Source organism: Pleurodeles waltl, chromosome 11 (genome assembly GCF_031143425.1).
Source record: "Pleurodeles waltl isolate 20211129_DDA chromosome 11, aPleWal1.hap1.20221129, whole genome shotgun sequence".
NCBI lineage: Eukaryota > Metazoa > Chordata > Amphibia > Caudata > Salamandridae > Pleurodeles > Pleurodeles waltl.
In genome coordinates this window covers 23,842,544-23,866,494 of record NC_090450.1, presented here as the reverse complement: position 1 = coordinate 23,866,494, position 23,951 = coordinate 23,842,544, and the positions used below count along the sequence as shown (strand labels likewise).

At 42.9% G+C, this 23,951-nt stretch overlaps 2 long non-coding RNA genes across 3 annotated transcripts in view; one reads left to right on the top strand and one right to left on the bottom strand.

The window, feature by feature from the left end:
- The window catches only part of LOC138265268 (uncharacterized), a 35,259-nt gene extending 13,856 nt beyond the window's left edge, over positions 1-21,403 (bottom strand). Inside the window, exon 1 of the long non-coding RNA XR_011199331.1 lies at positions 21,325-21,403. This is a non-coding gene — a long non-coding RNA (uncharacterized lncRNA). The remainder of the gene's footprint in view (positions 1-21,324) is intronic.
- Positions 1-23,951, top strand: part of LOC138265267 (uncharacterized) — a 196,852-nt gene that overhangs the window by 155,731 nt on the left and 17,170 nt on the right. The window contains exon 4 of one of the 2 annotated variants that reach the window (XR_011199329.1): positions 5,838-8,260. The exons of the other annotated variant lie outside the window; for it this stretch is intronic. This is a non-coding gene — a long non-coding RNA (uncharacterized lncRNA). Of the gene's footprint in view, positions 1-5,837; positions 8,261-23,951 lie in introns of those variants that run through there. 2 annotated transcript variants of the gene reach the window in all.

Below are 23,951 nucleotides of genomic sequence, written 5' to 3'. Positions count from 1 at the left end.
ATGTTGCAATGTCTGCAATAAAAATGTACACCATAAACATAAGGTACACATGACATCTGACTTGCCTCTCAGTTCACTAAAGGCATTGTCAGGAGAATGGGTGGTGGGGGGCAGGAATGCTTTAAAATTAATGTTTGAAAACTATATATTTTAACAAATACTTCTCAACACAGTGATATATTGTGAAGCACTGAAAAGCATCCCCATGTTAAAGAACTCAGTTTCCTACACTTTGAAGCAACTTCATCATTTTTCAACATGATGTTTGTTGCATGACTTACGTGCCAAATATGTTTAGGGCTTAGCTCGTGCGTGAGCCCTTAGAGCCAAGCAAGGCACTTGGATTGGCTCTGGCTTGACTCCCCCTATTATGTTTTTGGCTCACCCACCTCTAACCATAGCACACAACATCCTCACCGCAGCCCCCCAACGTCCAATCAGCAGCCCACGCTTCCCCCTATGTTAATCATTGGCCAGTGTCATGCGCCAGGCATAGCAGACTTCATTACACAAAACACTAGGGCCAAGATTCTGAACGGTGTCACGGAACGCAGTGCACCGGCAAACAATGCGGGGTTTTGTTGAGTGACAGACAGAGAGCTGGAGAGCGCCATATTCACAGAGATATGTCTCACTCCTTCCCTCTCCCTAGCACCGGCTCTGATTTCAGCTGCCATGCGTCAGGCACACAACTTAGCGCCTTGGAGCAAGGGTGCGTGCCTGAGTCTAACAAAGGCTTTGTAGTTAGCCTTCCTGTACAAAATACTATGGCTAGATAAGTGAAAAATCTCTTCCTCCTCTGTATGTGTGCTGTACAGTGCAGCACACATGCAAAGTCAGAAAAGAAATGAGAAATGAAAACATTTCTCCTTTTAATGCCTGCTTTTCAGTGGCGTTAATTTTTGGTGCTAAACACGGTCTACTAATGTTAGTAAATGGGGTTTAGTGTTAAAAAGCATCAGTGGTTCCCTAGGAATGCCCATGTAACACCCAAGTAGTGCCACCTTGATGCAAAGGATCATTGTGCTCTGTTTTGTGTTACTTTTGGGTACTTTCCAGAGCAAAACAAGTTTTGCGCTGGAAAGTGAATCAGGAAAAAAACATTTTGTACTGGTTAGAGTCACTTCTGTGACGCTAAGCCAGCACAAAAAGTTTTAGAATCTTCCCCTAGATATTAGGTTTGTCATAGAAAGGAGGCTCAATCAAAAATCTTGCCCTGACTTTGATGAAGTTATCCCAGATGCCTACCTCATCACAACACGCTCATACATGTAACAAGCATTGGCACAGCCAATAGGTCTCACCTTTTGGACCTTAACATTGTTTAGCTATGCAGCACCTTATCCTGGGATGTATACAATATTACATAAATTATGTTGTGTTATATGTGTATGTTTATATTTAAGCAGATTTTACTTGTGTTTAATAGCACTCAATTTAAAAAATGGTAAGTGAATTGCTAGATTAATCTGGTGTGTTATGGCAAAAAGATAATATTTTTCAGAATTTTTTTTCCCCCAGAGTGGTTACCTTGTTAAAGTCACCGAGACTGATCAATAAAAGCACCACCTCATATATTGACCAGTAAACATTGCAAGAAATCTTGAAATAAGGTTATGAAATTAACTGAACATTTCAAATAAACCTGAACATTGTATCTTACATCTAAGCTCCCAGCACCAAGAAATACCATAGGATCCTCGCCTGTGTGATGCCTTGGAGTAAACTCATTAGTCACACAAGGTAATTATAGCTTGCTGCCATTGCATCGCATAACTACACAAACAACATTCCGTGATTTGAAAATATCACCACCTGGTTACGTAAATATTAAAAATAGCCACACAATTGTAATAACCATGTCCTGCACACCCCACTCAAGAATCTGTGACCAGGGAGAAATTACTAGCCAACATGATGCCACATGGACCATCCATCTCTATATGCTATGTCAGTACCGAGAAGTGAGTAGGGTCTCCTGCCTTGAACACACAAAATGTACAAACTATTACTATGGAGCATAACTACCCCAAGATGCAAGTGATACTGACACCTCAGGAGTACGCCCACTGAGGATCAACAAGTCCAGGAGAAATGTACCTTGGAAAAATACTTTGGAAAAATCCCGCCTGGTAGGTCAAGAACAGATGTGCACAAGCCTAGGGAAAACCTCGGGTGAACTTAAATCTCACACTGAAAAAGAGATGAGGCATTACAAATGAGTAATTATATCCCAAGGCCCCTCTCAATAGGAGACCCTCAGCCATTTACTGGTAAACCACCAGGGAAGCTTTCACTGCTGAAACGCGAAACACGAAGATCGCGCCAGTATGACAAATACCTTTTCTCCTTTGACCTGACTAGGCTGCTGAGTATGTGTAGTCTGATTTCAATGCCAGGACTGTGCCGCTTGTCCGGGATAATGTGCCACACCTGTCTCTGGGATGGAAAGAACATTTAAAAGGCCCTGGTCCCTGGTCACATGATCTGGGAAGTAACTGTGTCGCCATCTTGAAATGTGGCTTTGCCTATGCATAAATAATAACAAGTCCACCCTTGGGGAACAGCACCTCTGACATCAGGGCGTGTTTGGCTGGTGTTGGGCAAAAAAAGGATCTAGTTGAAAATGTCAGAGAATGGCTCTCAAGTAACAAGCTTTGAAAAGTCCCTTCCATCATAAGGTAAATTATAGGTAAAAAAACAACAACAACAACTTGTGAATTCAGATTGTGTGATGCCTCTTGGTACTTGTGGCCAATGGGGAGTTGAGTGACAGAGTAAAGCCCAGTTTCGTTATAGGAGTTTATTCTTCTTGGGTTTGCTCTCAGAGTGATTTTGTTTACGGCGTGGGGAAAGCGTCCTCGTGATATGCCAAAACAAGGCACATGTATTTGTGTTTCGTGGCTGCCTTGCAGAGCCTGCGCTCTTTGTAAGGGTGACAACGTTCAACTGGCACGCACTGTGAAGATGCATGCTCAAGCTTAGAATGCCTTTAAGCTGCCGGAAAGAAAGATAAAAATAGTCCCAGACACAAAGCGAAAAGCACCAAAGTGGAGCAATAGCATTAGTTAAGCGCTGCACCATGAGAGGAAACAAATGAGCACAAGGCAGGACAACAAAGAACGATTACCAACTAGCAAGCAAGCCTTTATAAAGGACTATCACAGGAACTAATAAAAAGGGAATGGGCGGGCTGTAAGCTCACAGAATGATTACAGCATGTGTCAAAGAGAGAGAGAGAGAGAGGCACTGATTACGAGTTTGGCGGACAGGAACACCCCGCTGGGCTGACGGGCGGAAACCAAGGTTTTTGTTGCCAGCCGAGCTGGAAAGTGGCAGCAGCACTGTCACCGGCTCGTAATGAGGCTGGCGGCAATGATGCCACCCGCACGGGGCACCAGCACCCTTGTTAAGCACCATGAAAAGGCAGTCTGAGAACCAGGTTGTAATCAGCAGGGCGGTGCCCTGGCTGATTGCAACCTGCACCCGCCGCCAGCCTTTCAGTATCACCGATCTCGGCAGAGACGGCAGTCACCTAGCGATCAGACCATCAGGGTCATAATGTGGCAGTCGGACCTCCACAGCAGCGGCCTGACCGCCACCGCGGGTCTAGCAGTCTTAGGACAACCAGACTCATCATTAGACCCAGAGCATGCGCTGCCTAGTCTCTACCTAAAAAGGAGCAAGCTTGTCTTTATTTACAAATCCACCCTACAAGTCACAAAACTCATATCCCCCAAAGGTTCAATACTAAAATAAAGAATCTTAAGATAATTTATAATCAAAATGTTGATTCTAAAACAATGAACAAACAACAGCAAATGTATTATTGTTATTTACTAACTTTCTTTAAATAACGAACAATAGATTACCATTTCCCTTTAATAACAAGTTTTTTTTCTTGAATCCTGAATCACTTTCTTGTTGAGTTGATGGATATTTGACCAGGCATCCACCCACTAAAGATTGAATCATATTCTTTCATTTACAATTTTATACTTTTATTGTGGTGTGGTATCCAGTTCCCTTTCAACATCTTTGATCTTGCCTCATTTCCTTTTCGCTCTGCCCTTCTTTAACGATTACTGAGTACTTGCTGGGCTTCTTGGTGCCCTGTGGAATTGGAGGGTCGTGTCTTGGAGTTGTGCAGACCAACAATAGTAGCCCCAAGTCCAATCAATAGTGGTAAATAGTGCCAGGGGGATAAATTCAAGAAGAGGTATGTATTTGATAGCTACTAGTCCTGTCTCCAGTGTAGGAAATTTGCCCTTTCTGAAGGGTCACCCTGTATTTTTCACCTTTTTCTGAACCCTACATTTTTGCTGGCTGTAGAACTCTGTGCACTTTAGCCTTTCTAAGCAGTGGTATCATGTCCATGCTCCTCCTTTCAATAAGATGAAATTTGTATCCATCTAACTGACATACTTAACTTACTTAGAAGTCCCTACTATATGGTACAACGTATACCCAGGCCCTGTAAGTTGAGTGTCACTAGTGAACCACAGCGCCCATTGTGCTATCCACTGTGGTGAAAGTTTAGCCATGACTGCAATTGTGCTTTAGACATGCCAAAACCTTCCTTTCTTAATATTCATAAGTCACACTGATGTAGGCCTTATTTTTCCATAAGGCAGGGTGAATGTTATTTAAAAGTAGGACATGTAAGAATGTAATCTTAAACATGTTTTTGCAGTGGAAAGGCCTGAAAAGCTATATTCACCGTAGCAAGGCTGGCTGTTCCATAGGAAAACACTGGTTTATATTATTGACTTTAATAATGCTAGTTTCATTTAGAAAACAGCTACAAAAACTGCAATTTTTAATAATCAATATAATCTATTTCAATGGCAAAATTGGATTTTAATGTATAATACAAAAAGGGTATTTTTCGAAACGTACTTTTTCCCTACTTAAATCCTCTGCAGGTCCATTTACATTTGCTCTCTGTTGGACTTGGCCCTTTCTGAAGGGTCATCCCCAGACTTTTTGGCTTCACTCCTCCATTTGCGCTGAATTTGTTTTTGTTGGTCCTAGGGTGCTGCACGTTACCAAGACTAACCAGTGCTAAATTGCTTGTGCTCTCTCCTTAAAACATGTTAGATTGGCTTACCCCAATTTACATATTTAATTTACTTGTAAGGCCCTAGTAAAGTGCATTGCCTGTGCCCAGGGCCTGTAAATTAAATGCTAAAAGTGGTTAAGTGCTTAAGTATCACTTTAAACATGTCTCAGGCCTGCCATGGCAGCCTGTGTATGTGTAGATTTAAACTGCCATATCGACCTGGAAAAATAAACCTTTTGGCATTTGCTAACCTTCCTTTTTAATACATATGTCACCCCTAGGATAGGCCATGGATAACCCAGAGTGCATGGTGCAATGTATTCAAAAAGTAAGACATGCACTTTAAAGTTTTACATGTCCTGGTAGTGAAACACTCTTACATTTGTTTTCACTACTAAAAGGTGTACCTCTTCTATACAATAAAGTTGGAGTTACATTATTACATTTTATAAATGTAGTTTCCAAATGAGAAAAGGTACCCACTTCATGTTTGGTGTTTCTGGAATCACAATTTAAAATCCTAACTTATGGTGAAGTTGGACTTTAAATTCTGAAAATGGCACTTTTAGAAAATTGGCATTTTCTTATGTTAGCCATTTGGTGCCTACACATGACTGGGTGTGGGTGCAGTTGGGCTTTCTGTATCCCCCCTAGACAGCCACACACAATGGGGAGCTTAGGTGTGACTAGATGGACCATCACTGGCAGAATGGGAGGGAGGAGCTGGGCACAGCCCTACTAACACTAAAATAAACTGTGTTCTGTCTCCACACAGGGCTGCATACCCCGGGTAGTTAGTCTGGAGCCAGGATCAGAAAGGCAGGGCATCTGTGCACTTCAAAGGCATGCCTTCAGAAGCTTCTCCCCACTTCGAAGGCACAACTGTGTATAAATCCTGGACTTCAGATACCACCACTTCAGTACACTTCTGTACCTGTGGATTCTCTGCCAGGAAGAAGACCTACTGTGTTACTATAAGGACGGCCACTCTGCTGCACCGCGGCTCTAAAAGAACTGCTGCCCCGCTGTGCTGACCTGCTGCCCTCTTGCCTTGAGAAGAAGAACCGGACCTGCAACTTGAACTTGTACCAGGAGCCCAGAATGACTCCACGGGCTAGTCTGCTAGACTCCTGATCTGAACCCCAGGGACATAAGAGGCACTACAACAAGCTCCTGGACCAAGCTGCAGCAAGTTCCTGACTACCAAGTGGTGCCTCTCAGGTCCTGGACCCTTGCTGTGGCTCACAGGCTCTTAAATCAAGCTTCTGGGCTCTTTGTGACTGTGAACAGGCCCATTTGCATCGAGACCATGCTGCTCACACAAAAATCTAACATGTGCTGCTGCCAGCTTGTCTCTTCACACAGCAGCATCAACAGTGGGGGACCGCCTATACGAAGCTCCAGCCGGCCCATCCATGATGCTCAGTCTGCTCTTTGTGTGTGCCAGGCTGCCAACCGCCCACTGGCATTTTCCTTGCTCTCTCTACTCTTTCCAATGCGAAAGGGACTCTGGGCACAAAACTTGAAAAGGTAAAACTTTAGCTGGAATAATCTGGGACTGTATCTGACCTGCGCTCCTTCACTATCAGCCTGAACCTTGGACTTTGACCTGGTTCAGTGCGATCAGATAGCCTTGGTTCACGCTTTCTGCTGTTAGGCACTTTTTTACACATTATTCTTTAAAAAATCATAACTCTGGTTCTACTGATTGTATTAATGTGGTTTTGGTCTTGCTTTATTTACTAAGGTTAGCTATTAAAGTGTGGTGTCTTCACTGTTTTACTGTTTGAAGTGTTGCACAAATACTTTACACATTGCCTCTAAGATAGGTCTGACTGCTGTGTGCCGAGCTACCAGGGGGTTAAGCAAAGGCTAATTTGCGGTTTGCTTGTGCCTTACTGTGACAAAGAGTGTGGTTGCTGCTTGACCAAGGCTCACATCCCAGTCAACCAGAAACCCAATTTCTTACACTCTCCCACTTACGCCAGCTAGTAATTAGCATCTGAATAGATCGAATAGGTGTGAAATGCCTTCCAGGAGCAAACAACAAGCTGACGTGAAGGTGCAGCTTCGACCCTCGAAACTTGACAGAATCTGATCCAGGCCTTTTGTCACATGGTTTGTAGAGTCCTTTAATACCCACCACCATACACGGTTCACACATAAGAACACGCTCTCTTCTTTAAATTATAGTTCATCTCACTTTGGAAGTATGACTTGTACCAAGTCACTTGGTCCTTTCTCCAGGACGCTTTCCAACCTCTCCAAAGGACAGCAGCAAAATCTTTTCTGTTTCTAAACTTGAACTTTTGATAGAAAAGTGAACTATGCATTCACGTCCTGGCTGAAAAAGAGGAACTGCTGTGCTCCCGAGGCTGGATCTGTCATCCTGGTACCCAGAAGCCATTGCATCTCTTCATGTCAGAGCAACATATACTGTTTGTTTTGCATAGGTTGCACTTGATACCATATCTCTAGACAATATCATCTTTCATTTGCATTCAACACTCAATTGTATTTGATGATGTCATCTAAAGAGTTTGTGAATCTCTGGCCCTTCAGTCACCCCCCAGCTCAGACAGATGGACCTGCCCTGGGAAAGGAAGTTTGATTTGTAAGGAAGGCGACCCCTGCCATTTCATGTATGTCTGATGCTCTTCTAAGAATGATCACTTGTGTAATGCACCTCCTCTGGGTCTGCTCACACTACTCTGTGTAGGATTTTTTATCTGCTGCGGCATTATAAGCACATTTCAACAAAAAATGTTTCTAGCTTGAAAGAATCAAACGTTACTGAATAAAAAGTCCCAAACATGGTATCAGATGGTGACAATCCTTTTTTAAACATTAACTGTTCATCTGGTTAATTGTCGATTACTGTATTCTTGTGTAAACTGATATTAATAAGGTGAAACTTTAGCCCAGAAAGCATTACTGTAGTGTTAAAATAACAGAGTAGTGAATTACTACTTTTCTCAGAATGTTGTGCTTTATGCTGCATAATTTGCCTTTTCTATTGCATAATTAACTAAACACTGCTGTATAATTTGGTATTTCATTGTGACATTATTTGAGTGATCCTGTTAGTGAAACCAGAAATAGAGTGTAAAAATGTGCAAAAAAGGAGCAAATATCCAATGAATTATAAGAACAAAAGATGACATGATATTGTATTGCATCATTATGCCTCAGTACCACCCATAGGAGTAATCAATTTAGTATTTGTAGTGGCAACACACTGTGGATTAATAACACCAAATTCCCTGTGAAATCAAAAATTGAGTTCCAACTAGATTCTTTTGGCAACTCCCTTTCATTTCTATGTTGTGATATTTTGTACAAAGGAAATTTTAGTTCAAAGTGAATTTAAAAATGATGAGCGTGAAATCCCTGAAATGATCTCTCTCCACAGTAGATTGAGTATATTATTCTTTTATTTATAGGATACAGTTTTAAGAGAAAACGTCCATACAACGAAAGGGGCACAGAGCTCTCAAACCCTTCAACTGTCAGCTTAGAACACGGAATGCTGCGACATCATTATCATGATGTCACAACATTCCCTGCTCCGAGCATATCACGATCACCACATTACTTCCCCTTTTTTTTTTTTTAACACAACTAAATAGTGTAGTACACTACTACAACCTTCCTATTTACAATAACTGTACTGTAACATATATTATGTGAATATTACTAAGACGTGATAAAGTCTTGGAATTTCTTTGGTTTGTAACAAATTCTAGTACTTGTTCTACTTCTGTGACAATCACTAATCGGTTTGCTCATTCTACTGACTTGAGTATTCTCAATCTCTTTTTTCTTTTTTACGGCTGGATCCAAAGCTATGCGTGAAGTACTCCACCAACTCCCATCAGATAACATCACCGCATTTTTTCGTACTTCATGTATTTGTTGAGAATCTTTAAATTTAGATAAGCCTTTTTTAACTAACACAGGGTTTTTCACTCTCACCCAATCACCCACCTGCAATTCCCTACTTCTGTTATTTTCCTCTGCTCTCCGTAACCCACACAAATTAGCATTGTGTTTGGCAACCTGCCAGACCTCCTTCAAGTTACTACCATCATGGAACAACTTCACCATCCAAAAAGGACATATTTCCGTAGATGCCAACCTCCCTCTCATTAGTTCAAATGGAGTTTTTCCGGTGGCAACATGAGGTGTAGTGCGATAAGACCACACTAGTTCCTTTATAGCCTGGTCTACAGATGAGTGATTTCTGTAGGAAGCTTGAATGCAGTCTACTAAAACACGATTGAATCGCTCTACCATGCCATTACTCTGTGGATTATAAAGTGGTGTTCTTATGTGCTTGATTCCACATTTACTCAAGAATTGAAGCATCTCTGACGACACAAACTGAACCCCATTGTCAGTTAGAATTTGCTCTGGGAAACCTTCACGACTAAAGATTTTCTTCAAGCAATTAATCACAAGACGAGTGGTGGGAAACCTCACTGGTTCCACTTCTACCCATCTGGATAGATGGTCAACTATGACCACAAAATATCTCATGTCAGGAGGTAAAATGTGATAAGGGCCAAGAAAATCAAGCCCCAATTTTTGCCAAGCTCTTGAAGGTGACGGAACAAAGGTACTGGTCACCCCTTCAGTAATCAAAACTTTGTCACTGGTACAACACCTTGTACAGTTTTTTTACAAAATCATCAATTTCTTTATCCATACCTGGCCACCAAAAATCAGACCTCAATCGTCTTTTAGTGATCGTTGACCCCAGATGACCAGTATGTGATGTAGCAATTAAATTCTTTCTCAAACACACTGGCGGAACAAGTTTCTTTCCTCTGACTAATTTGCTACCCTCAATAGACAGTTCGTCAGAAACTTTCCAATACGGTTGTAACTCCAACGATAAACACTTTTCCTTGGGCCAACCTGCTTTGACCATACGCATTACATTGCACAAAACACCATCATTTAACACCGCTTTTGTCCACTCTTCTTCATTCAAAGGCATATCATTCTCGGTGACACAAGCTACAAAACATTCTTCAATTTCAGTTTCCCAATCTTGTTCTTCACAATTTTCAATAGGTAACTTAGATAGACAGTCTGCTCTCCTATTCCTCCCACCAGGAATGTATTCAACTGAAAATGTAAACTCCAGTAACTTGGCAGATAGTCTAGCTATTCGCGCCGTTGAACGTTTCATTTTTTTTTCAAGATAGTATTTCTACCAGAGGTCTATGGTCAGTCTTCAACGTGAAAGGTCTGCCCCATAGATACTGTCTGAATTTTTCAATACCCCACACATAAGCCAGGAGTTCTTTTTCAATAACAGAGTATTTACGCTCGACCTGTCTTAGTGTTCTTGATGCAAACCCCACAGTGCTTTCATGTCCATCATCGGACAATTGTGACAGAACAGCTCCAAGACCATATTCACACGCATCAACAGTCACAACACTACTTTTTTTTTCTGAAAATGGTTGTAGGGCAGGAACGCTTACAATTTCACGTTTGATCTGTTCAATCATATCGTTACACTCATCAGACCACACGAATACAGAATTCCTCAATGCTGATCTAAAACATTCTGTGTTTTTTGCCACATTTTTAAGGAACTTAGCATAGAATTCACACAATCCAAGAAACGACAACATTTGATCCCTGGACTTGGGAGCAGGAGCTTCTAATATACTTTTAACTAAACTTGGCTTAGGTTTAACGCCACCCTCTGAAAAGACATGACCAAGATACTCAATTTCCTTAACTTTGAAAACGCATTTGTCACCTCTTAAAGTCACCCCTCTATTTTCTAGTGTACAAAGAACTTCTTCTAAAATCTTATCATGTGAAATTTCATCACCGGTAAAAACTAAAATGTCATCTTGAAAAACTGCAACATTAAGGTTATCAAGAAACATGTCTGACATCAGTCTTTGAAATGCTGCGGCCGCCGAAGCTAATCCAAAGGGTAATCTGCAGAATTGAAAGGTTCCATCCGGAGTAATGAACGCTGTCAAATGTCTTGAGTCTGCATCCAAATCCACTTGATGATAAGCTGACTTTAAATCTAGTTTGGTAAACCATCTGGATGAACCCATTTTTGCAATGAGATCGTCGAATCTTGGAAGAGGAAAACTGTCCACCCATATAGCTTCATTTAAGCTTCTCAAGTCCACGCACATTCTTAAATCACCTGTTTTTTTCTTGGCCAAAACTATGGGAGACAACCACAATGTTGCTTCAACTTTTTCTATTATTCCTTGTTCACACATTTGTTTCAACAAATTAGACAATTCGGACCTTACACTTAAGGGTACATTCCTTAGTTTGTGTTTAACAGGGACAACATTATGCTTGAGTTTTATTTTATGAGTGTAATGAGTAATCTTACCTAACTGTTCACAGAACAACTTCTTGAACTTTTGTTGCCAATCATATACATAGTTTGAAGCAACATTATTTGGGTAAGGACTCTCTCTCTCTATTACCACAGGTTTGTCTCGACCTGGCATAATTGCAAGATTGAATTCAGCTGGATGAAGTAGCCCTAAAACATTGATGCCTTTCTTGGCAACATAAACTTTTCCTCGTAACGTCTTATCTAAAATAGTCAATGACGCCCAGAAATAACCTAGCAAATCAATTTTGCTACCTTCAAATGCAACCGTGGCTACATCTAGAGGAAAGAGAATTTTGGAGACCCAATTTTCCTTATAATTATCTTGTGCTATAATGGTTATTCTAGCCCCAGTATCAACTAATAATTTAATTTTTGTCTCATCGATCATTACATCAATGTTTGGATCATTGACAACCTTGTTTGTATTAGCAACATCTTTGACAACTAAAACATACTCATTCATTTGTTCACCCGTAACACCTTCAGTATCATCACTCAATACACAATGAACATTGTACTTTCTGGCGCTCCTACATACTCTTGCAAAATGTCCGGTTTTGTTACAATTTTTGCACTGTAAATGAATTGCTGGGCAATTCTTGAAGGATGACACATGTGTTGAAGAACCGCATCTGTAACAGGTTAGTTTCTGATTAAACTTATTCCGAACAAAAGTATTGTCTTGTTTCTTATTGTTGCTGCCTTGCGCATTAAGAACTGCTCCAGAAATGGTTGTTTTGACCATTGAAGCTTCTAGCTGTTTGGCATCTTCCATTGAGCATTCAATGCTCTTTGCAATGTCAATGGCTTTGTCTAACGACGGATCCTTGCACGTTAGTAATTTCTCTTGAATTCTTTTTGAGTGACATCTAGCAATTAATTGATCCCTGATGAGTTGCGAAGTAAAGTTCTCGAATTCACACTTGGCTGCTAAAACCTTCAAAGCAGTTATAAAAGTGTCTATGCTCTCACTGGAGCTTTGTGATCTTGTAAAAAATTTGTAACAATGTACCACAATGTTCTTTGTTTTGATAAAATATTTATCAAGTTGGGCAATGGCCATATCAAACTCATCCAATTCCTCCTCTTCAGCTAATTCAGGTAAATGATCAAAGATGTTTTGGCCTTCAACTCCCAGATGATAATACAATAAACTTTTTTTTCTTTCCGGTCTAAATTTGTGGCCATCTATAGCACCAAGATATGCCTTAAAAGAACGTAGCCACAATCTCCATTCAAGAGGTGGATCACCAGGATCTTGTAAAAAAGGTGCTGGCGGTGAAACGTTTTGCATAATTAATTATTGTTGTTAATATTATTATTATTTTCTTTTAGATGTTATTTTCTTTTAGATGTTGTAAAAAAAAAAAATAATATAATGCATTACTTCTTGTTTATTTCTTCTTGAAATACAAGTCAAATTACCAACTAAAAGATGGTTGCAAATTTTTTTTTTTTAAACGAGCTTCACATAATTGTCCTTCCTCTATTGCAATGATGAGGTTAAAAGCAGAAGCCCTTTCTATGTTGCTTTTATGAAAGACTCGAAAACACTCTGATCGTGGAGACGTCAGGTAAGTTTACTTCTTACTTCTTTCTTCTTCCTTTTTTTTTTTTTAAACGGAGATATGTTTTTGTGATACAGAGCTTACACGCGCTCGTCCTGAACAGATTAAAGCTGCCTGCGCTCGTGAAGACACGCGTGTGACAGCTGCTTGAGCTCGTGCCGTCGCACGAGCAAATCTGAAACCGCTTACGCTCGTGCTATCGCACGAGGAAATACTTAACAATATAAACAGCTCTATGCCCCCGGCAGCGCGAAATATAAATAAAAGAAAAAAAACAGCTCATGTAAAACGTTCAGTTCCAGATGACCGATTTCTCCACTTTTAGCGTGTTTCAGTTCCAGACGACCGATTTCTCCACTTTTAGCATGTTTGAAGTAGCGGCCGATTTCTCCACTTCTAGCGTGTCTGAAGTAGCTTCCTTTTCATCCTCGTCGCCACTGAAATGATCTCTCTCCACAGTAGATTGAGTATATTATTCTTTTATTTATAGGATACAGTTTTAAGAGAAAACGTCCATACAACGAAAGGGGCACAGAGCTCTCAAACCCTTCAACTGTCAGCTTGGAACACGGAATGCCGCAACATCATTATCATGATGTCACAACATTCCCTGCTCCGAGCATATCACGATCACCACAATCCCTCATCTTGTCCTGAAGAAGCCTCAAACAAAATGACATCTCAAAACTGAAACGCGAATGTCCTTGGAAAAATTATGGATGTTCACTTGTTTATTCAACCACCCTTTGGGATCCCTACTAACTTTTCTAGCTTTTAGCTTTGTTCATCTTTCCTTTTTCCTTCTTGAATATCACCGTTCTCAAGCATTCTTTAAATAATAAATTAAATAGGCTATTGTATATAAAAACATCACCATGTGAATATTTTATAGATTTGCTTGATAATATATATGTATTCTATGATTCCCTAAGAGATATTTTTAGTTTTTCTAGCATTACCCAATAACTACACACAAACATATAATTTTATTGTTTTTGTAATTCTAATATTGCAATCCAGTCATGAAAACTAAAAAGTATAGAGTTGCTTCATTTTTCAATTTGAAGAAGTCTTGTTTGTTATTGAGTTGCAATACATTGTGAAAATTATTACCCATGATACACAGTTGATGTCACTAATGAACCTATCGCTCCTTTTGTGGCATTTAGGGGAATATTCACAAAGGCATTTTGCAGTATGTAAAGTGCTAATACATGTCTTTGTGAATTGGCTATAAGACTTTAAAATGGGAATATTCAAGGAAAAGAAATATACAATTAGTACAAGTAGTAAGGACTGTGCCATGTTTGAACTTTTACTAATACCGTTGTTTCGAGGCAACTCACAAAGGTGGTTAAGAGTACGTAAGTAAGTGATTCTAATAGTTTTGGCGCACTGGAAGATGGAACTTTTTCCCAAAATGAAAATGTGCTCTGTAGTTCTTCGTGGCCTTGTCGGGGTCACTTTTCACACATTTTATCCCAAAGAAGTACCTTCCTCCTCATAAATGTGCCCATGCCTTGCACGGGCCATCAACTCTCAAAGTAGCCTCAACCTCAGTGGACATCTTGAGCTAGGTGGTTCTCCAATGGCAAATGGTCACTACGTGCTAAAGAACATCACAATGTCCATGACATGGAATATGGGTAAGACAAAGAAGGTTTGGTCGTAACTTTGAAATAGTTGGGGATGGTGTTTGAAAATGGGTAAATGACCTCAAGGTCAGGGCAATCATGTTGCCCCATGAAAGGGTAGAAAAGATGGCCCTTTTGCCAACAGCACCATGTCTTAAATGGTAAACCATGCTGCAACCAGGTATTGGAGGTTTACAGAATGGTGCACCATCTTAGGGCAGACAGTGCCATTAAATGGCTTTTGTTTTTATAGAAAATCCCCCTTACCCACAGATTCACCCTTTGGATTTTCTTGACTATTTTTATTTTACCTGTGACTGAAGAGCTACGCAATGATGAGGGTAAGCCACTCTTGTGCTTTTGCTTTCGCTGGCGTATAATGGGTAAAGCGGAATCCAGCCGGTCTGGGCCTGTAGAGCTGCTGGCAGCGTAAAATCATAATTACTAGACATAAGCATTGCACCCATTGTGTGTAGTGTCCATAGATAACCTTGGACTGTTTTCTTTGCCACCAGTGACTTGAGACAACTGGCATAAAGTTTTCTCTTGCCTGCTTCACTGAGTTTACCAGACTGAGTGAGTGATATGTGTACTTAGTAAAAGTGGTATGCAGAGATACATTGGTGGTTCCAGGTGTCAGTAGCTCTCCGGAATGTCCCAGATATTCCCTGACCCAGAGCAAGACACCCTATTGTCCCTTATGATGTAAGCACTCTTATGATCATGCCTATATTTGTAGTGAGGTTAGATGATAGCCCCAAATTTTGTTGTAGTCTGTTGGGTTCGTCTCCCGAAGCCTAAGACTGAGAACCCACCATGTCCAGATGCACCCACCTGTTGACAGGCCCGCACACTCCACGTCAACTAAACCAATCCAAGATGGTTGTTCTATCAAAGATGTGAATGAAGTTTTCAGTCCACAAAAATCACTTCGAGAGAGAAAGTTTGGCAAAAGTGATGTCAGAATTGCCCATGTTTTTTTAAGTGAAATGGAAAAAGGACTGGTTGTCTTTTCAGCTGATTGAAACTAATAAGATACACCAGGGCACTTCTGCTGACTTTTGCTTGATATTGATTACAGTGGCGTTTTACATTGCGTACCAGTGATGACTTACAGCGTGTACCACTGAAGTCCAACTGCCAGAAAAATCCTAATTTGTGCACCAGTGATACCCTCCACCGTGGATCAGTGGTGCTCTATATTATGTACCAGTGATACCTGAGATACTAGTGATGTCCTACATCATGTTCAACTTGCTTCAATGACACTTATATCCTCCTGCCCACTGGGTGTGTCCGATGAGCCTGCGACAATGCTGTGGTGATCCTGTATTCAATATTTCTTGTGTGTTGTCAAAGCAAATTACAATAGGTGTAGTGCATTGTCTTGTCTTTGGCCTTTGTGTGTCCTTGTAGGTCATTACACAATGTCTTGCCTCTTGGTACCCTCACTAGTGGTTGGTGCCGCATTTGCCATACAGAAGAGCGGTTTACACTATTCCAAATCCCTCCACAAAGTCCTGTTTGAGCAGCGGTTGGGAGGCTGAGTTGTTTGTTATTTACCACAACTGGTAATTATTCGGTGCAATAAAAACCTCAAACTCCATTAAATCCCGGCAGTTCAAACCTGTGGGAATTAAATATGTGGGAAAGTATATGGTATTTACCATAAGATGATGATTTGGATGCAGTAAGCACTAAAATCCACTTTAACACCCCAAAAACACAGAATATTTTATAATTAGCACATTTCATAAATTCCATAGCCCCCAGTTCTGGATTTTTATTGAATGTCATCATTATTGTATGCGAGCTAGACCACCCGTAACCCGTCCCTTAGTGAGCTCACTGGAGGTAGGGGCATCCATGTCTTTTCTGGCAGATGGACGGGTGCGAACGAACCACTTCTTAGTCCCACCGTGACATCCCTTTTCCACGCATCTTCATATAATGTCTTCTTTCCATTTGTTAAAAAGTTTGGCAACATCTGATTTGAATGTGCTATTCCATGTATTATTCTAAGTGCTTAGAGGCTTGTTTTGAAACAATTCTACTAATATCACAAATGTACAAAGAAGCAGTGCTCCAGACATTCGAGCCACAGACTGTACAGTGAATCCAGAGATGCAGGTGCCTCTTTGAGGGTGTGGGCTTTGAATATCACATATGAACTATGGTTATACCTCATACCCACAATATCATAGACCACTTCAACAGATAATACGCATAGATTTTCTATACCTAACTGTTAGACTTGGCATCACTGGCATGGTCTCCCCTAACTTTTTACCTCTATTTCCCTGGTTGGTTCGGTGTGCTGGACTCTGTTTTTGCTGTTTTGTTTGCTCTGGATACTTTACCACTTTACCACTGCTGACCAGTGCTAAAGTGTAAGTGTTGCCTGTATAAATTGTAGGTGTACAAAGGCTTATCCATGATTGGCATATTTGATTTACTAGTAAGCCCCTAGTAAAGTGCACCAGAGGTGCCCAGGGCCTGTAAATCAAATGCTACTAGTGGGCCTGTCGCACTGGTTGTGCCACCCACATGAGTAGCCCTGTAAACATGGCTCAGACCTGCCACTGCAGTGTCTGTGTGTGCAGTTTTGAACTGCCAATTCGACTTGGCAAGTGTACCCACTTGCCAGGCCTAAACCTTCCCTTTTTGTACATGCGAGGCACACCTAAGGTAGACCCGAGGTAGCCCCATGGGTGGGGTGCAGAGTATGTTAAAGGTGGGACATGTACTTATATGTTTTACATGTCCTGACAGTAAAATACTACCACATTCGATGTTCACGTTGCAAGGCCTATCTCTCTCATGGGCTAACATGGGGACTGCCTTTAAATATTATTAAAGCGCAGATTCCCTTTGGGAGCAGATAGACATTTGGAGTTTGGGGTCTATGAACTCACAATTTAGAAATAAATCTTTTAGTGAAGTTGTTTTTTAGATTGTGTGTGTGAAAATGCTACTTTTAGAAAGTAGGCATTTTCTTGCTTAAACCATTCTGTGACTCTGCTTGTTTGTGGATTCCATGTTTGGGTCAGTTTGACAGTTGGGCTGTTTGCACCTCTCCTCTAGACAGTGACACAAAGGGAGGGGTGTAGCCTGCATATCCTGATGGGCCATCTGGGCTGAGGGTAGGGGTGGTCACATACACCTGAAAGGGCTATGCCTGCCCTTACACAATGCAGTCTCCAACCCTTGGTGTGTGTCTGGGGCCAGGCCTGAGCAAGGCACAACAGAGACTTCTCTTTGAAGTAGGTCTACTTCAAAGCCAGAAAGGGTATAAGAAGAGCACCCAAAACCCCTGAAGATTAGATTACTTCTGGAACCAAGAGGAACCTCTGCCAAAGAGAAAAGCTGGAGAAGCTGGAGGAGGAGTACTGCCCATTTGGCTCTGACTGTGCTTTGCTGAGTTGGCCTGCAGTAGCTGCTTCTGCCTGAGAGAGGACAAAGACTGACTTTTGTGTGATTTCCCACTGGTGAAGAATCTCCAAAGGCTTGAACTGAGCTTGCCTCCTGTTGCTGAAGTCTCAGGGACATCAAAGACTTCTCTCTGCCAGCACTCGGGCTTTCTGCTGGGAGTCCTGCCTGCCAAGTGGTGCCCTAACCTGTCTCTGGGTCCCTGAAAGGTGCAACTGGTGGAAAAGGACAGAAATCCACGCAAAGACCGCTGTGTGGGGAAACTTTCTACACACCACCCGCCTTGCGGCTGAAAAACGACGTGCTGCCGGTGCCACGGCTAACATCGACGCTCCACCTGAATTGCGGCTAGAAGATCGACGCAATGCGGCTGGAGAAACGATGCGTAACACCCGCAGCGGCTGCTGTTAACGACGCAAGCCCCCATGCAGCGTGGTTTCTGGATACCGGGCGACCGGATTTCAATGCAACATCGCTGGGTGCGGAAAATCAACGCAAAGCCTGCCCAGACCCGAGGTGTTCGCCCAATCGACGCATCAATCTCTTGCGGGAGAGAAGAAACGACGCATGCCAACCTGACCAGAGAAGAAATGATGCACGTTCTCGCTTGTGGGTGAGAGATCAGTGCATTGCTGGCCTTTTTCGACGCTCTCTCACCCGTGCTGCTTTATTTTGACACTACCCAGGTACTTTTGTACGCTAAGAACGTTCTCACTGTTATCTAAAGGATTTAAGACTCTTTTGCTTTTTAAATTCATAACTTGACTTGTGTTTGTTGGATTTTTAACATTTTGGTCTTCCAAACCACCATAATCTACTTCAATTCAGTACACCCCTCCTCAATTAATCCACCCCACCCCACACCAATCCAATCCACCCCATACCAATCTAATCCACTCCACTCCATCCGCCCCACTCCACCCACTCTAGTCCACTTCACCACAATCCCTTCCACTCCAATCCACCCCACCCCAATCCAGTCCACCCACCCCTATCCAGTCCACCCCAATCCAATCCACCATTCAATCCTATCCACCCAACTACACCCTAGTCAACCCCACTCAATTCAATCCACCTCTCTCCACTCCAATCCGATACACCCCACTCCAAACCACTTCACTCAGTCCACCCCACTCAGCCCACCCCACTAGAGTCCACCCCACTGCAGTCCAATTCACCCCTTGCCAATCCAATCCACCTCACCTCAATGCAATCCACCCCAGTCAAATCCATCCCAGTCCAATCCACCCCAATCCAATCCACCCCATCCCACCCACCCTACCCCATTTCAATCCACTCCAATCCATCTCACTCCACTCCAATCCACCCCACTCCACCCCAGTCCAGCCCACCTCATCCCAGTTCAGTCTACCACACTCCTATCTAATCCATCCAGTCTACCTCACTCCAATACACCCCATTCTAACACAATCTACTCCACTCCACTCCACTACAATCCATCCCAGCCCAATCGAATCCACCCCACCCCATACCATTTCAGTCCACCCCACCTAATCCAATCCAATTCCTCCACTCAACTGCATTCAATCCACCTCACCTCCATGAAATCCACCCCACTCCAATCCACTGACATCCACCCCAATCCTATCTAACACACCCCACCCCAATTCAATCCACCCTACTACACCCCTCACTCCAATCCACCTCTACTTCAGTCCACCCAATCTATCCCAATGCAGTCCACACCATCCCATCCCATTTCAGTCTGCCCCACTCCAATCCTTCCAGCCCACCCTAACCCAAACCTGCCAACCCCACTCCAATCCAATCCACCCAATCTAATACAGGCCATACACTCCAATCCAATCCACCCACTCCAATCTAATCCACCCACTCCAGTATAATCTAATCCACACCACTCCAGTCTAATCTAATCCAAAACACTCACGTCCAGTCTAATCCACCTCATTCCAGTCCAATCTAATCCACCCACCCCATTCCAATCCACCCCACCTCACCCCAATCCACCCCCAACCCAGCCATATCACTCCAATCCAAACCACCCACCCAATCCAATTGAATGCACCCCACTCAGATCCACCCCAATCCACCCCACTCCAATCCAATCCACTTCATATCAATCCACCCAATCCACCCGAGTCCAATCCACTCCATTCCACTCCAGTCCAATCCACCCCACTACCTCAATCCACTCCAACCCACTCCACCCCACTCAACTCAACTCTACAACATTCTCTACCACTGAACCCTACTCCCCTCTAATCAACTCTACAACACTCTAATCCTCCTACTTCTTCTACTCCCCCACTCCACTCTGACACTCCACACCACTAACTTTTAGCCATGCTCAACAGGAGCCACACCGGTGTACAACATGGGAAAAACACATTGCCAAGGCCAATAGCTCTTGTACAGGTGAGACCAATTGGCTTTGTCAATGCTTTTTTCTAATGTAGTTCTCTTGCACTCCAGTGCAGTAATAAGCACACTTTATTACTGTGTGTGCTGCCCTCTAGCGGCAAATACTGCTTTGTTTGACAATAGACTGCACCTTCTCACCCTGAGGGTCTTTAAATGTGTTCCCATCTAGTGAGCACAAGTGTTTCAGCAAACAGAACCAACCACAGCTCTCAAACGTCGTTGACTTTCTTGCGGCTCGCTGTGACTTATTTTTCTGCCCGAGGGCTTCAAACATCTCTATTCACTTTTTTTCTCTTTCAATTTAGGTGTGTGCGCAATTCGCATAACTGACTTTGTGTAATTACACAAACGTTCAGGAAAATTATGTGAAAGGTCAATCAGCCATTTAGGACCGTATTTTAGTGCAAAATGCATCCTGTCATCAATTTGTGCCGTTGGGAGGTATTTCGTGCTGAAAAAATGCACAAAAAAAAACAAATGCTGCAAACAACAGCCACTGGGGTTTAGATTAATTATGCTATAATTTGGCCACGAACGAGGCATAATTACCCAACATTAAATTTTGTGTAACAAGCATTACCCGAAACTCCCCAAAATGTACTAATTACAAAGGAGTCATTTAAATTTCACATGAGCTTTGCCTACATCCCGCCATTACACTCGTCCTTTTCCGGCTTGTTTTCTCTTGCCCGTGTTCTGAATTTCATTTTTTTAATGTTAACTTGCTTGCTCATTTTATTCCTCGCCTCCCGGTTCCCTCTGTGCCCGTCAATCTTTCCAAGCTTTCTTTTTCTCATTCATAATTCCTTTCCTCCACTCCCCCTATTTACTCACGTTCACCATAATAAGTGTTCTGTGCTGGTGACTAAGACGCCCATTTTCCCGCCAGCTGCACCATGTCCGGGTAATGGAGTGTTACAGTAAAGAACATGCCATGCTCCAACCCCTTTTAGGCGGGGCACTCACACCTCGAGCCAAAAATGCTATTCCCCCTTTTTCTTTTTACTGTTTTTTTCGTCCTCTCCAATAAAAGTCACTGGGAAAGTGCATCGTCCTACCTTGCTGTAGAGTCAACCAATCGGATGCTCGGAAATAGTGACTATATCGTGCAGCCTTTGCATGTCTGCCTGCGCCCCCTGGCTCTTGCTAAGGGGTACGGCGGGAGGGGAGGGGGCAGCACATTAATGGACCACTCGTGCGCTCTAAAAATAAATATTTCATTTCCCTCGGCGGCCGCGGCATTAGTCCGTTCATTATTCCGAGATGCGGCCGCGGTTACATTGGCTGACCTGGCCCCAGCCCCGCCTGCCTCCCAGACTTCCTCTAGTGCAGTGCTTGAAATGCAGAATTAGAAGTGCAGGTATTCTCTAATTAGAAGTTTTACATTTTTCTTGAGAAGTGCAGGTACTCTCCCTCTAAAAATACAAAATAGTGCCGGTACTTCGTGCCGGACAGCACCGGCCCATTTAAAGCACTGCTCTTGTGGCCCCAGAAACTAGAAGTGAGGGAGCGAGCAGAGTAACGGGAAGAGCGGAGCCGAGCCAAGGGCTGGTTTGGCTCTGAGAGCCATAGCACGAGCCCAGTCGTCAAAATATTTTGGCGTGTAAATCGTGCAACAAGTATCTCGTAAAAATATGAAAAAGGCTTTTCACAATTCAAAAATGTGTATTTCTTTAAAATATGCAAATGTCTTACTTTAGTATGTGAGATGTCTGCACTGAGTGGCATTTATTAGGTGCAGAGCTTTAAGCAGGAACAGAAAAAGTGTGTGTTTGTGTGTTTGGGGGGTGTCCCATGAAAGGGGCGTGGCCTCGGTGGTTCTAGGCACGGTTTAAAAATGTGTGATTCCGGCAATGTGCCACCAGACGGGTTTTTTGGTGTCTCTCTGTTATTGCATCCAGAAAGAATAGCATAACTGAGGTGCACCTAAGACAAGGCAGGACTATTGGCTCTGTAAAGGTTGTCTGTGTTTGATCTGGAGAAAGGCCAAGGATTGGATGACTATGTATTCTGAACACCTTTTCCACCAACTGACAGGCTCTGGGAGATACCTGCACAGCATTCAGCTCACTCCAGAGCAGCTCATTTCAAAGCATGTATTAGGCAAGCCTAATATGCCGAACCAACAAAAAAAACCCACAACTCCGCTCCCACAAAAACTCAACATCCTGGCATCAGTTAAGGCTCTAATGAAGTGCAAGAATCAGTAAAATATGATATATGAAGGAGTGATAAATTACATTAGTTATTCATAAATAGTCACTGTTTTTCCCAGTAAAGTTACAGGTGTGAATATAAGGCCCGATGGGGTCTAGTGCTGGGAATACCCGTTTCTGGGGCAGCTGTGGGTTTTATAAATCGCCTTAACATACCGTAACATAACCAGCAGAGGCTGCTGCATATCTCAAGGGGAGGGGCGGGCAAGGTGAACGGGGCGGTGAAACAAAAAAAACAAAAAATGTAAAAAAACGTATGGTTCCCGCCTGCCTCCTCTGCTCCTCTGGTGTCCCACTAGTCCCTGGGACACTAGCGCAGGCTCCCCATTCAATCCTGGCTCTGCTCTCATGCTAGGTTTAGCATGAGCAAACAAACACAAATGATGGACAGAATGCGGAACAAATCAAACATTCACCCCAGTCACAGATCTGGGTTTAATCCATTGTTCTTTTGCTCACCATGCCACCCCAGTTTGAACCCAGTCATATGCAAATCAATCTTGACCCTGTCCCCCATGAGAACTGTCCAGCCCGAACTGCCGGGCCAGGTCCTCCCTGGACTGGAAACAAGCACCCTGGGACCGGTTGCAGGGTATCACCCTTCATCAGCCAGGCTAGCTTGAATCCAGTGGCATAGTTAGCCCGGGTCCCACGTTTGGGCATACCCAGCGCACTTAGGGCGACAAAAGTAAACAAACACGAATGATGGACTGAATGCGGATGGTTTAAACACAAATCTGTGACTGGGGGTGAATATTTGATTGGTTCTGCATTCCGTCCATCATTTGTGTTTGTTCATGCTAAACCTAGGATGAGAGCAGTGCCAGGTTTGGTCTGAGTGGCTTGTTCTTCCTCTCAGACACTGCATGGGAGGCTGTGCAGTTTCTCCATCAGCCAAGTTGGAGAAACCTAAGTGTGCATGTGTGCTTGGCCGGCCTAAGACTATCGATTTATTTTTCAGCTGCTGGCCTAGCCAGGGGAGCGATGCTCCTTTGCCATTGAGAAAGAGCCACCCCTGAACAAAACATAGGGACCCGTTTCAATGTCCATTCTAAAATACTACCGGTCTGGAGCCAGGAGGGACCCGGCCCAGTTGAAGCCCTGATTAGATGTAATCATTTCTAAACATGAGCTGCAGCTCTCCTGCAGACATTCATACACAGCAGACTGTCCCCATGGGCAGAGGCAGAAATGCACATGGCCTGAGCACAAATATTCTGTAGAGCGCTGTGAAAGCGTCATGAG